Here is a 14,997-nt window from a genome sequence, read left to right as displayed (position 1 = left end):
ATCATTTACTCAGAAGTGTAGTTCTCCCTCAATTTTAGTTTGGATCCTACTACTCAAGGGCTTCCTTTGGAGCTCCTGTTTCATTTCTCCTTACTCAAAAGCAAATGAAGGATTTGTGGTCAACTACATGATTAAGACTAAGAGGAGAGACATTTCTAAAAATACCTATTTGAGTAGCTGACCGACATTTCCATTTGTCTGACCGATCTTATAATCCACTACAGTCTTTATGAAGCAAACACAGAAGTGGACACAAGCAGGCTTGATGACCAACCCTCCCAGGGTCCTTGACCACATTCAACTGATATCAGCAACTTAAAAAGGGGAAGCTCAGAAATGAGACTATTATCCTCACCTCTGCCTCATCACCCACCTGTTTTCTAAAATTCTAAATTGTATCAAGTGAAAAGCTTAGAACTGTCTTTCAAAGGAGAAACATGATTTCAAGGAAGAAAAAAGATTCCTATATTTCTATTCTAGCCTAGGACTTCTTACTTACCAGAAGTAGTTAATTAAAATGCATAAAAAACATCCATCAACATTTTCAATATGTGAGAAGTAAAGAAAAAGGATACAAAATAAGCAGATGATAAAACCCCTATCTAGGAAAGCACACAATCTAATTGGGAGAACCAAAAATACATACTCATATGAAACAAAAACTCATAAAGAACCAACATATACTTGAATATGTGTTACATTTACCTTTTCTCCTAATACTTTGACTCTAAAATAAGGTGGCTTAAGACAAGAAGAAAACATCTGGGTGATATTTTGAAACCAAGAATAGTCTTCATTAATCTGAGTTTTTTTACTTTCATTTACATGTAGTTACAGATTAAATGCTATCTGCATCTAACATTTTTCTTGATTCAATATGCTCCCACTAAACACACACTACAGGTTTAGCAACTGTCATTAGAGTACCTCAAAGTTCATGCAAAAGACCACATCAGATAAGGATAAGACGTCTCTGTTAAAGACAGGAGAGGGAAGAAAATAAACATGATTTCAAAGTAACTGAAAAGTATTACAATTTCACTTCCTGTCAAGTATCAGATTTGTTATCTAAACACTGGACATCTGGTACATACTTTGGTTGCTGCAACCCCAATTTCCAACCTCAAAAATCATATACATAAGTCATTGGAGCCTAGAGATTCTTACTACCTATGGTAGCTAAAGAAGAATATCAACTGCTAGTTCCTTCTGACCAGCTAAAAGTATTTTGTTTCTTCCTTAACACTAACAGTGCCTGCCTTGGAAAATACCAGGCATTAAGTTCTTGGTGGTGGCAATGTGTGTGTGTGTGTGTGTGTGTGTGTGTGTGTGTGTGTGTGTGTGTGTCATGGTCCCACTTTGTCGCCCAGGTTGGAGTGCAGTGGCACGATCATGATCACCACTCACCGCAGCCTCGACCTCCTGGGCTCTGGCGATCCACCCTCCTTGGTCTTCTAAGTAGTTGGAACTACTATACTTAGCTAACAACATCTTTGAGAGCAGAAACTAGCAAAGATCAACAAATGAAAAACTAAAATCAACAACATATACACAAGCAACGAGGGCAAGAGAGTAAATTATGCAAAAGATTTCCTATTTTCCAAATGAGGGCTGGAAGATTTACACTACCCTTATAACTTAGAAAAATAACCAAAAGATTGTGGTACTTGTGAGCAGAAAACTTAACCACTGTGGAGAAGGGAATCTATTCAGTAAATGGTGCTGGGAAAACTGGCTGACCAAATACAGAAGAATGAAACAAGACCCCTGCCTATCCTCATACACAAAAATCAACTCTAAATGGATCAAAGACCTAAATGTAAAACCCCAAAACTGTAAGAACCTTAGAAAATGCAGAAGCCACCCTACTCTATTCCACATCAGTGGAACAGAAAAAGGAGTCCAGAAATGAGCCCATAAACATATGATCAATTGGTTTTCAACAAAAGGGCCAAGGAAACCCATTGAGAAAAAGAAAATATTTTCAATAAGAACTAGATATTTATGGAAAAAAAATACTTGGCTCTTACACTAAACAAAAATTAACTCAAAATGAATCACAGACCTAAATATAAAAGCCAACACTATAAAACTTCCAAAATAAAAATGGGAGAAAATCTTCACAACTTTGGGGTAGACAGAAAGTCCTCAGGATACTAAAAGTACAAGCCTTGAAAGAAAATACTTATATGCTGACTTCATAAAAATTAAACTCATCTCCTCTTCAAAAATAGAGTTAAAAAAAAAAAGGCAAGCCACAGATCCTTAGAAAATATGCATAACACATATATTAGAAAACTTCACTTTTTAAAATAGACAAAAGGTTTAAACCATTTACTGATGCAAATAGCTAATAAATAAATTAAAAAGATGCTCAATACCACAGTCTTCAGTGAAATACAAAAAAAATCCACAATGAGACATTACTACACAACCACTAGAATGGCTTAAATTTGTTAAACTGAAAATATAAGTGTTGATGAAATGAGGAATACCTGGAATTGTCATACACTCTTGGTGAGATGCAAAATGATATAGCAACTCTCAGGTATTTTCCAAAGAGAAATAGAAACACATTTTCCACTCAAAAATCTGTACATGGATTTTCACAGCATCTTCATTTATAACAACCAAAATCTAAAAGCTCAACCACAAATAACCAAAACAATCTCAGCAAAAAAACAAACAAACAAAAAACAAAGCAGGAGGCATCACATTCTCAGACTTTAAGCTTTATTATAAAGCTACAATAATCAAAACAACCCGGTATTGGGACAAGAACAGGCACATAGACCAATGGAACGGGATAGAGATTCCAGAAGCAAAACCTCAATTTCTCAACCAACTCACCTTCAAGAGAGCCTCTACTATCAATCACTGTGGAGAGGAGAACCTATTCAGTTAATGGTGCTGGGAAAATTGGCTGATCACATGCAGAGGAATGAAACAAGATCCCGGTCAATCCTCAAACACAAAAATCAACTCTTAATGGATCAAAGACCTAAATGTAAAACTCCAAACTATAAGAACTAAGAACCTTAGAGCCAGGCTCGGTGGCTCAGCCTGTAATCCCGCGCCTTTGGGAGGCTGAGGTGAGTGGATTGCCTGAGCCCGCAGGTTTGCGACCCGCCTGGGCAGCTTGGTGAGACCTCATCTCTACAATAAATCAAAAATTAGCCGGGCGTGGTAGCATGTGCCTGTAGTTCCAGCTACTTGGAAGACTGAGGCGGAAGGATCGCCGGAGCCCAGCAGGTCGAGCTTGCGGTGGCTGGGATATGGCTACTGCACTCCAGTCTGGGCGACAGAGTGAGACTCCAACTCAAAAAAGAAAAAAAAAAAAAGAACCTTAGAAAATGCAGAAGACACCCTTATGGAAATTGGAACTGGCAACCAATTTCTGATCAAAACCCCAAGTGCCCAGGCCATAAGAGATAAGATAGACAAGAGGGACCTCAACAAACTGACAAGCTTCTACAAAGTCAAAGAAACCATTGAGAGAGCAAGGAGACAGCCCACAGACTGGGAAAAAAATATTCGCCAACTGTATATCTGACAAAGGCCTAACATCTAGGATCTACAAGGAATTCAAATGTGTCAAAAATAAAAACAAACAAACAAAAAAACAGCCCCACTACAAAGTGGGCAAAAGACATGAATAGACACTTCTCAAAAGAAGACATACGAGCAGCCAACAGATACATGAAAAAATGCTCAGCTTCACTAGTCATTAAAGAAATGCAAATTAAAACCATCCTGAGATACCGCCTAACTCCAGTGAGGATGGCCATCATCACTAACTCAAAAAACAACAGATGCTGGAGAGGATGCGGGGACAAGGGAACACTTATACACTGTTGAGTGAGTGTTAACTAGTACAGCCTCTATGGAAAATAGTGTGGCAATTCCTAAAAGATCTAAAAATCAACCTCCCATACTACCCCACAATCCCCCTAATGGGAATATACCTGGAGGAACTCAAATCACTCTGTGAAAAAGATATCTGCACACACGTTTATTGCAGCATTATTCACAATAGCAAAAACATGGAATCAACCATGCTGCCCATTGAAAGAGGACTGGATTTTTAAAATGTGGTATATATACACGATGGAATATTACACAGTCATAAAGGAAGACAAAATTATGAACTTCACAGCAACTTGGATGGACTTGGAGGCTATAATACTGAGTGATCTATCACAGAAACAAAGAACTGAGTAGCACATGTTCTCACTCATAAGTGGACCTTGAAAACTATCATAATAATATAAGAAAGGGATTGAGGCCAGGCGTGGTGGCTCAGCCTGTAATCCCAGCACTTTGGGAGGCCGAGGAGAGAGGATTGCCAGAGGCCAGGGGTTTGAGACCAGCCTGGGCAACTTGGTGAGACCTTGCCTCTGCAATAAATTACAAAAACTGGTTGGGCGTCGTGGCATGCATTTGTAGTTCCAGCTACTTGGAAGGCTGAGGCAGAAGGATTACCTGAGCTCAACAGGTCGAGGCTGCAGTGGTTGTGAGTATGCCACTGCACTCCAGCCTGGGCAACAAAAATGAGACTCCAAATGAAGGGGGAGGAGGGGGAGAGAGAGAGAGAGAAAGAAAGGAATTGTCAGTAGTGGGAAACTACCAAGAAAGGGGAGAGAACACCTCATCAACAAGGGTACCTGCATAATGAACATTTGTACACCTAACCTGAATTGTACTCCACATATTAAAATAAAAAATTTAAAATATATAATATAAATCATTAAAAAACCCATAAAATCTAAAAGCAAGTCAAATGTCCATCAACAGGTGAAAGAATAAACAAATTGTAGTATATGCACGCATACTGTGGAATACTATCCAAAAATAAAAAGAAGCAATCTCAAAAACACACTGAGCAAAAGAAACCAGACAAGAGTACCTACTCTTGATTCCATTTATAAGAGTTCTAGAACAAATGACAACAATTATAATGACAGAACCAAGATCAATTATTGTTTGGGAAAAAATGGGGAAAGGGAGAAAGTAAATGCAAGAGGGCTCCAGGGAATTCTGGGGACTGAAGAAAATGTTCTAAACCTGAATTGTGGCCATAGTAACTTGGGTGTATACATTTGTCAAAATGCATCAAACTATGTACTTAAAATGGGTGCATTTTATTCAGTTGTAAATTATATCTAAATGAAGTAGTTTAGGGGTTTTTTGTTATTTATTTATTTATTTATTTATTTATAACGAAAATCACAATTTCAATATTGGGTGCCTATCATTTTTTTGCTTTGTTTTACCCTGTTCCTTAGTGCTGGTCAGCAAATATAAAATGACCTTCATGGAATGCACAAAATATGGAATGCTTCATGAATTTGTGTGTCATCCTTGCGCAGGGGCCATGCTAATCTTCTCTGCATCGTTCCAATTTTAGTATATTTGCTGGGGTTTTTTTAAAGTTATTGGTGGGGTGAGTGGTGGAAAGCAGGCAAGTTTATAGAAATAGAGAAAGGCAGAATGACACTGCAAGAAGCTATGTGTTTAAAAATCAGAAGAAAGTGCAATTCTAGCACAGCTAAAACCAACAGTATAACTGTTGAAATTTATTTAATTTCATCTGCAAAATGGGAATAACTCACAGGATAGCTGTGAAAAACAGAGTTAATCTTAACATTATGCTGCTTATCACTGTATGTATGCTGGTAAATCACAGCAACACAACTCATACTTATCTGTATCTATCTGCATTAAGTGCTAGGGTAAAGCAAAGAAAGTAACAGCTACATAAAGTAAATCATGAAAGAATTTCTAGAGGAAATAATTTTAGATGCCAGTTTTGAAAGGAGAAAAGGAAATAGATGGAAAGGAAGGAGATTACTGCAGGTGGAGGGAATGGTAATGTGCAGAAGAACGGAGGCGGAAAGGAGCAAGTCATGTGTAGGAGATGGCAAGATTAGCGTGCCTGCGGCAGCAAGTCCAAATACAAAAATAATGAAAAAAACAGAGTAATCTTCCCAGCTGACGCAAACATTCATTTACATTTTACAGTAGAATCCAGACTTGCAACTTCATCCAGTGGATGCTATGATACATGATAAATATATTCAACTGTTTAAAATAGGAGAAAAGTAAAGGTTCTGTCTTTCTACTGAAAAAAATGTAAATGCTTACAGTCACCAGCTTCAGTCTCTTGGAGTTTAGCCAAAGTTCTTCCCCAAAGAAAAAATAATTATTAAAATATAATTATAGCTAACCAACATATGGACTTGCTGTGCAGCTGTCATTGTGCTTGTGAAATTATGAAAGGCTTTTCATTTTTCAGAATCTGAATTCTATAAATGATTGGTACTTTGGAAAACAAGATTTTAAAAAATCTCCCTAGATAAACATTTAGCTACAACAAGAACTATCTCATGGCACACCTCTTGAAAGGCATCAGAATGCTAAACTTGTATGTAAAGAGACCTAATGCAACCAAGATCAGAATTCTTGGGCTTTTATAATTTTGAAGTATTTTTACATTTATACATTTAAAAGTGTTTAATGAAAGAATGGTGGGTTATCATTCTTACAATGTTCAAACTACCTTAAATCTTTCCTAGGATTTTGCATGTCAGACAGAATAATTCCTTTCTATAATGCATATACAGAACAAAAATAAAAAGCATTTATTTTCAATGTCTTATTTCTGGAAAGAGACAGCCAAGATAGCTAGTAATAACTTGAGCTAATTTAGTTTTCTGAATGAAAGAAATGTACAATGAGAGAAAAAGAATGAGATTCACAAGGAGAAATAAAATATTAAAGGACAATAATGCTGGCCTTTAAGCAGAGGAGCAGCAATGGATCTATGCTGAAGACAAAAAAGCTACAGGATTAAATTAAGTCTCTACTGAGAAAGAATGTCATATAGTAACAGTCAGCTAACAAACAAGGTTTTATCTGCTCCATCTACCTCAGGGCAATACCCAGTTACAGGCCTTTGCTCAGAGTAGAGAATGTAGAGGCTAAAGAATGGCTTTATCTAATTTTGTTTTCTTGGACCCATATATTATAGATCAATGTCACTGATGAAATATTTATTAACACAGGAAAAAACTGATTGATGACTATATTGTTCAGAATCATGAATGATTTTTCTTTTCATGATAGTACTTTACACTATTAAATACTTTTCAAAGCATTCACTATATAGTCACCAAAAATATATATTTATTCCTATTTTTAGAAACATAAATTGAAAAAAGTTAATAAGATTACCAATAAAATATTAGGTAAGACTTGCTACTGACTGTTTTTTGTTTGCTTTTTTTGTTGTTGAAAGGAGATTTTAGGAGCCTGATATTGCTAAAAATTATTTTTAAATAATAACAATTATTTATTAATATTAATTATATTGATTTGCAAAATGCATTAATCAAACACCTTCAAGAATGATTAAAGGAATGACAGAGAACATGCAAGCAATCCTTTTAAGTATAGTTCAAAAGCTTTATCACTATATTTTATTTAGATAAACTTATTTTATTTAAAGTTTGTCCATGGAACATCTGTATTACTCAGATTAGAGCTTTAAAAATGAAGTTCAAATTTTAGAGGAGTAAGAATGGAATAAGAAGCCCTAAGAGCTGCTACTCAATAAGTGAAGGGGGAAAAATGTATTCTGTATCTTTTGCTTAGTGTAGGAGGTATATTTTGAACTATCTACCTTAGAACCATGCCACCCAGTAGCCATGCATACAGACAAAAAGAATGCACACAAATATAAATTTTAAAAGGATATTTAAATTAAAGCTTTGTTTGAGCAAGCCACTACAGGAGTCATTCATTTTAACAAATATTCTTTTTTATACTTATTTGTATCTTTGCCTTAAAGAACGCTATTTGGAAAAAATAAGTAAATTTTTTAAAAAGTGTTTAAGCAAAAAGTCAAATAAAAAGGGCAAAGAAATTGAGAATATGTAAAGGTGACAAGAAAATGTTAGAAAAATAAAAGCTAAAAAAATCTGAAATCAAAAAAATTAAATAAATAAAAGCTAAAGATTAAGCGTGTATAAAATGTTAGCAGACAAAACACTATGGACAAAAAGATAAAGCAACTAAAACCAAAAAAGTTAAAAGGACATTAAAAATGAAAAACTGAAAGGAAATGCAAGATACTGAAATCAGGCAATCAAAAGCCATCTTGTAATTAACATAAAGTTAATAATAATAAGGTAGCAATACTAATTTTAAAAATTAACATCTTCATCCATCGATCCCTCAAGCTAAGTAAGATTGCTTTGTTTTCTCAAGTTTTTCATGAAATCTTTACTTAGTAAATCATCTCACAGTAGAAAGCCAAAGAATAGAGAGCCCAGCTCCTGGACTCATACCAATGGCTATTATCCCTGGTGCCTGGGTTTTTCTAAGACACTTATGGAAGAAGTCAAAAATTCTTTAAAGAATGCTGAGCAGGCCACAAGTCTCATTTGTCTAACCTTCCAGGAGCAGTCAATGGGTACAACCAAACATAGGCCTACACACATGCCACTCTCCCCGTCAAAAAGTGGTCTGAATTTTCAATCAAAAAACAATCAGCTTCAAGGGAGCATCTCTTTTTAGGTCATGTTAAAAGCAGCAGGGATCCTCACTGAGTACATTACTAAATGTTAAAAAGAATTATCTCTTTAAATCTTGTTTCTAACATCCTTTCTCAACCCATCATTTTTTTAACTTTGCGAGAGCTTATTCCTTTAAGTGCTCACAGCTGGACTGAGATCATCACTTTCCATAAAAATGTAAAAAAAAAAAAAAAAAAGCCTGCCCTTTTAAATTCGAGTATTCCTAAACAGCATTTTAGAGTTATCTATCAGGAAACTTCAAGTCAAACCCTCAACACCTTAAAATTTTGCAGATGAAAAAACAAAACACAAAGGGGTTAAATGACTTACCCAAGATCCCAGGGTAAGAGATGAGAACCCAGGTCTCTTGAGTCTAAGTCTAATGCTCTAAGAACAAAATACAAAATCAATGGGAGGAATTATAAGGGGATCAGACTTTCAGATTTAAGATTTATTGACTGGTAGAAAACTGCAAAACAGTATTAAAATATAATCTCAGTTCTGTTTTTAAAAAAATTATACACGTGTGTGTGTGTGTGTGTGTGTGTGTGTGTGTGTGTGAGCCTGTGCGTGTGCATGTGTGCGCGCAGAGAAATCTAGAAGAAAACACCACACTGCTGATAAGTGGGCTATTTCAGACACAATGTGAAGTCTGGTGGCAACAAAAGCTAACTTCATGAGTGTCCATAGTTGTTGAATTTTACACTGAGCACATGTTGATATAATTATCAAATTTTTTCTTTAAAAAAAATTCAGACAAGCAAACACTTCACCCAGAAAAGAAAATGCATCCCTAAATGATTTGTGTCTCTCTCTTTCTCTCTCTCTCTCTCTCTCTCTCTCTCTCTCACACACACACACACACACACACACCCCTCCAAAGATATGATTTTGTTATTGAGATTGACCCTGAAATTACCTTAATTTGTCTTCACATCAAATGTGGTGGTCTTTCCTTAAGAACAGCAAAACTTTAACATGTTAGAAATATTCTAACAGAATAATTTTTATTTTATCTTATATATTTATCTATGTATTTATGTATTTATTTACTTATTTATTTTTGAGTCGGATTCTCAGTCTGCCATTCAGGCTGGAGTGCAGTGGCCTGCTAACAGCCACCATAACTTCGAACTGCTGGGCTTAGGCGATCCTCCCACCTCAGTCTTCCAAGTAACTGGAACCACAGGCATGTGCCACCACACTTGGCTATTTTATTTATTTATTTATTTATTTATTGTAGAAATAAGGTCTTGCCAAGTTGTCCAGGCTGGTCTCAAACCCCTGGACTCAGGCAATCCTCTCACCTCCACCTCCCAAAGTGCTAGGATTATAGGCATGAGTCACCATGCCCAGCATAACAGAATAATTTTTAAAAGTAAAAGTCTGAATTATAAAATGCATATAAATATCCGAATGTTAAATGTCTATCCTAAGGTATGTCTTAAATGAGCAAATCTTTACTCTTTCTCTCCCAATTTCCTTCTCAACCCATTGAAAGCTGGTGACCCTCCCTGTAATATCAGGGCAATTAATCATTCATTCATTGCCAAGTTCAGTGCCTACTTTGCTATTCCCTCCCCCTTCAAAGACTCTCCTGAACCTCTAGTCCTTCTATCCCTTTAACCAATTCTTTGATTCTTTCATTAGCTCCCCTCCTTGTCTCAGGGTTTCATTCTAGTAGAGCTGCTTCTCTTCCTCTCACTCTCAAATGGCACTTTCACTGCAGGACTCTGTATTCATATTATGGGCCTAGAACTTTCACTTGCATTCAAAAATCATATATCTAATGGCCTGCACAGAGTTTCAAAAACTTTAGATTGCATGAGAATCAATTGGAAGACTTGTGCCAAAACAAATTTCTGAGACACATCCCCAAAATTTTAGGATTCTGTAGGTATGAGGTAGAGCCCAAGAATCTGCATTTCTAATAAGATCTCAGGTAACACAACTAAGAATCACTGGCTTGCAGCATTCTCTCTTTAAATGAGACACAGGTATCTTAATTTTAACATGATCTAACTGGTCTTCCAGCATCTACCCTCATTGTCCTCCAAACAATTCTTCACACAGCATCCATAGAAATCATTCTAAACCTGGTCATTCCACTCTTTTGTTTAAAATTATCTCATAGCTTCCAAAGTATACTCAAACAAAAATCAAAATCCTTAACATGGTCACAGGCCTCACATAATCCAGTCCCTGCTGCCCGCACCACACTCTATACCCCTCTCATACTTTTTTCTAAACACTCCAGTCACAGTGGACTCTTTCAGTTCCTAGCAAAGACCAAGTTCCTTGCTGTTCCAAGATCTTTAAACAAGATGTTCTGCCAGAAATATTCTTTTTTTCCCCTCAGTCTGCCTCCTTTCTTTGGCTTCCCTCCACTGGGTCAGCATTCTTATATCACCCTATATTTCTTCCTCTTAGCACTTCCCACAATGGTGATTACATAGTGAACTAGGCAATTAATAGTTTACTATCTGTTCCCTACCCCTCCCCCACCCCACACAAGCTCAAGAAGACAGAGAGCACATCTGTCTAGCTCCTACTGAATTTTCAGCCGCTTGCATAGTGACTTGCGCTCCAATCTGTTGAACTAATGGTCTTGTAACATTAAATTATTCTGGAACCTGAAAGGGGGAAGTATTATTAAAAAGGCACTAGAAGCCGGGCTCGGTGGCTCAGCCTGTAATCTCGCACCTTGGGAGGCTGAGGTGAGTGTTTTGCCTGAGCCCATGGGTTCGAGATCTGCCTGGGCAACTTGGTGAGACCGCATCTCTACAATAAATCAAAAATTAGCCGGGCATGGTAGTGTGCACCTGTAGTTCCAGCTACTTGGAAGGCTGAGGCAGAAGGATTGCCGGAGACCAGCCGGTCGAGGCTGCGGTGGCCAGGAGCATGCCACTGCACTCCAGTCTGGGTGACAGAGTGAGATTCCAACTCAAAAAAAAAAAAAAAAGGCACTAGAGGCATTTTTTAGTATCCATTAATTTTTACAAATGAGGGCACTTCATTAAACTCTACCATCTGGGAGTTTAAATCAAGAAAAATAATACCTCCCCAAAATAAAATGAAACCTTCATATCACAAGTTCTTCTGCAACAAGATACACAAACATATTATTGTTTATTATCTGCACCAAGTAGTATGGTATTGACACCCAAAAATTATTCAGATGCATATAATGTAGCCTAAGATAATTTTTGCAAAAAATTTAACTTAGATGTAAGCTTGCATCAAAGAGTACACTCCATGGGGGTAGATACCTAGAATTAAACATAGCCATGGATAACCACAAATTATATAATAAATATTAATATAACTAATAATGAAATAAGCTAAGCTAACATTTGCAAAAAGTTTAACTTATATGTAAGCCTGCATCAGAGTATGCTTGAATGGGGTAGCTGCCTGGAATTAAAGCTAGCCAGGGATAACCACGAATTACATAATAAATATTAATATAACCAAGAATTAAATTATTATGCAAACCTTGTTCTGTAAGTTCTGATCTTCTTTAAAATGCAAAGATTATTTCATTCCCCAACATTTTTCTATACAGCACAGAGCTAAATCAGCATAGCACCAAACTAAGTGGGGAACAGAACTAACAGGTATAAAAATCTTAGGATGCAACTTTCATACAGCAGAATTTACATATAAGTAAAGGTCATCTCCACAGAATAGTCACTTTTAGAGACTATTTCAAATTGCCATCCCACAAATCAATTTTGGAACTCCTCTTTTCTAGCTACTTTCTTAGCTACTTTAAAAATGACACAAGAATAGATTTCATCCTTTAGGTCACTGATTATTTTTAACTAAACGGCATTCTTCATTTTGATCCTTAATTGTACATACGAGACTAGGTTCAGAATGACTTCCTGTTTTTTCCAAATACCAAATCCATTCTCAAAAGATGTAATTTGCCACCACAGAATGTAGGTTAAAAGAATGATATTAAAGACACTAAAGAAATGTCAAAAGAATAGTTACAAAAGTGCTTTTTGAACAGTAGCACTGAAATATTGCTGCAATAAAGTCAAGATAACTTTGAACATACCGATCATGTCTTAGACATGTAAGTTCTAGTGTAGTAATCTAAAAATTGGTAATATTTCTATTTTGGGCACAATTCACAGACAGGCCTGACTTCTGGTTTTCCTGAATGATAGATGCTACAATGCAAAAGCATATTTACTCATATTATAAAGTATAGGTTATGATATGGAACACATTTTGAGAATAAAATCTGGTGGTCTAATATAACAACATGGCTTGGGAAGGCAGTATGACATGCTAAAGAAAACATTGCTGTACAATGAAATAGGCCAAGATTCAACTTCTTACTTGGCCCCTTAATAGCCATATGACTAAGCCTATTATTTACACATGGAGGCTGTAAAAACAAGAAAAATTCCATCAGTAAAATGGTAATATTACCATCTATTTATCTCAGTGCTGTTATAAGGGTTTCATAATAGACTAGAATTCTAGTCCCTAATATCTTCAAGGAATCCTAAAAGAACCTAAAAGGCTATCGGTTCCAAACTCTCCATTTTACTAAGACCCAGAGAGACTAAGTGGCTTGCCAAGGTCATACAGCTACTTAGTAGGAAAGATAATACCTCTGGCAAGTTTCTTATTTTCCCAATGCATCTATTTACTTAAATCAGTTGGTGTTTGTAATGCCAGGTAGCATGGGCCTATGACAAAGGGTCTTAAAGAATAACTCAATGCCTCTCAAGGACAGTGCTTGCAAATATGATACTGGCAACCATATATGAATAATTTAGCCCTATATATTAAATGTCTTTGTTTTATTTGGGTTTTTTTAATTTTTTTATTTTTATTTTATTTTTTGAGTTGGATTCTCACTCTGTCACAAAGACTGGAGCGCAGCCTCAACCTGCTGGGCTCCGGCGATCCTTCCGCCTCAGCCTTCTAAGTAGCTGGAACTACAGGCGTGCGCTACCACGCCCGGCTAATTTTTTAAATTTATTGTAGAGATGAGGTCTCACCAAGTTGCCCAGGTGGGTCTCGAACACACGGGCTCAGGCAATCCACTCACCTCAGCCTCCCAAAGCGCGGGATTATAGGCTGAGCCTTCGAGTTGGCTTGTCTTTGTTTTAAAAGTTAGATATTTTAAGTTATAGCTAACTGCCCTGACTACATAAAATTTTATTGTTTTCTTAAAAGGTTATTTTCTGAGAAAAAAATGAGCTTTGTTTTGAATTAAGATACTAGAAAAAAATGTGTTTCTCATCTATAAGATATGGTAACTGGTTATAATAAACAAAAAAAATCCAGTATTTTTTTTCCAGTTTTCTACAAGTAAGAATTCACACTCATACTTAAGCAGAGGGTTCATTATTAAGGATCAAAGTTTGAAACGTAAGATCAAAGGTTAATCAAAAGTCTCAAGGAAGATTACTGATATTTAATCCCAAAAGCAATTTCTTCATATTTTGATACAAATTGAGAATAGCTTTCTATCTTGGGCATGAAAGAAAAATGAGTATCTAATTGCCTAACTCTGGCCTAAATGCTTCTGGGTTTCGAATTCTAGGTATAAATTACCACAACCAAAGTACTCATCATCTCTAATTTATAATGTAAGTAACCAAGACACTTAATTACATTTCTGCATGCCAATTCAAAAAGGATCTGTGAGAACCAACACAATATGCAATACTTGAATTAAGAATACAAAAAACTATGTCTATAACTCTTATATTGATATTGAAAGTCTGGTCCTAAAAGAAAACTCTGACCCAACAGGACAATGAAAAAATTCTTAGTGAATATTTTTTAAACCATATACAGTTGGCCCTTGAACAACACAAGTGTGAACTTCATGGGCCCACTTATACGCAGACTTTTTTTCAACCAAACAAGGATGGAAAATACTGCATTCATGGGATGTGAAACCCACATATATGGAGAGGCGACTTTTCCAATACATGAGTTCCGCAGGGCCAACTGTGGGACTTGAGTATATGCCAGGGTTCTGGAACCAATCCTCCACTTACATTGACAAACGATTGTATTTTCTGCATTTATTTAAAATCATTACGTGTCTTGAAGAGGCTAATTACTACTATTGGAAATTATAAAGAACCACCCCCCCCAAATAACCAAATAAACAAGAACTTGCTAGTTAAAATGCTAAATATGTTAAGTAACCACCCTCTAAATGGATTTTTCAGAGAAATTTTCCCTCAATAATGACAAGATTTTTAAAAATTCCTATAGCTTAATCATACATTCTGGGAAAAATAAAGCCATAATTTCCAAATAATCAAATCCTTGAAAATATTCAAAGTATTATCTATATAATGCTGAATAGTCTATAATTTAACAATACTATTAAGATAATAATAAAAATTGTATATATTTAAGGTATATAACTTGATGT

At 36.0% G+C, this 14,997-nt stretch overlaps 1 protein-coding gene across 3 annotated transcripts in view; it reads right to left on the bottom strand.

Annotated features, from left to right (window-relative positions):
* The window catches only part of OSBPL8 (oxysterol binding protein like 8), a 193,490-nt gene that overhangs the window by 164,710 nt on the left and 13,783 nt on the right, over positions 1–14,997 (bottom strand). The gene's annotated exons all lie outside the window — the stretch shown is intronic.

The sequence above is a fragment of the Carlito syrichta genome, unplaced genomic scaffold, assembly GCF_000164805.1.
Source record: "Carlito syrichta isolate Samal-C Ts95f unplaced genomic scaffold, Tarsius_syrichta-2.0.1 Scaffold304360, whole genome shotgun sequence".
NCBI lineage: Eukaryota > Metazoa > Chordata > Mammalia > Primates > Tarsiidae > Carlito > Carlito syrichta.
Note: the sequence above shows the minus strand (reverse complement) of the source record. Positions and strands in the feature narration are given on the sequence as shown.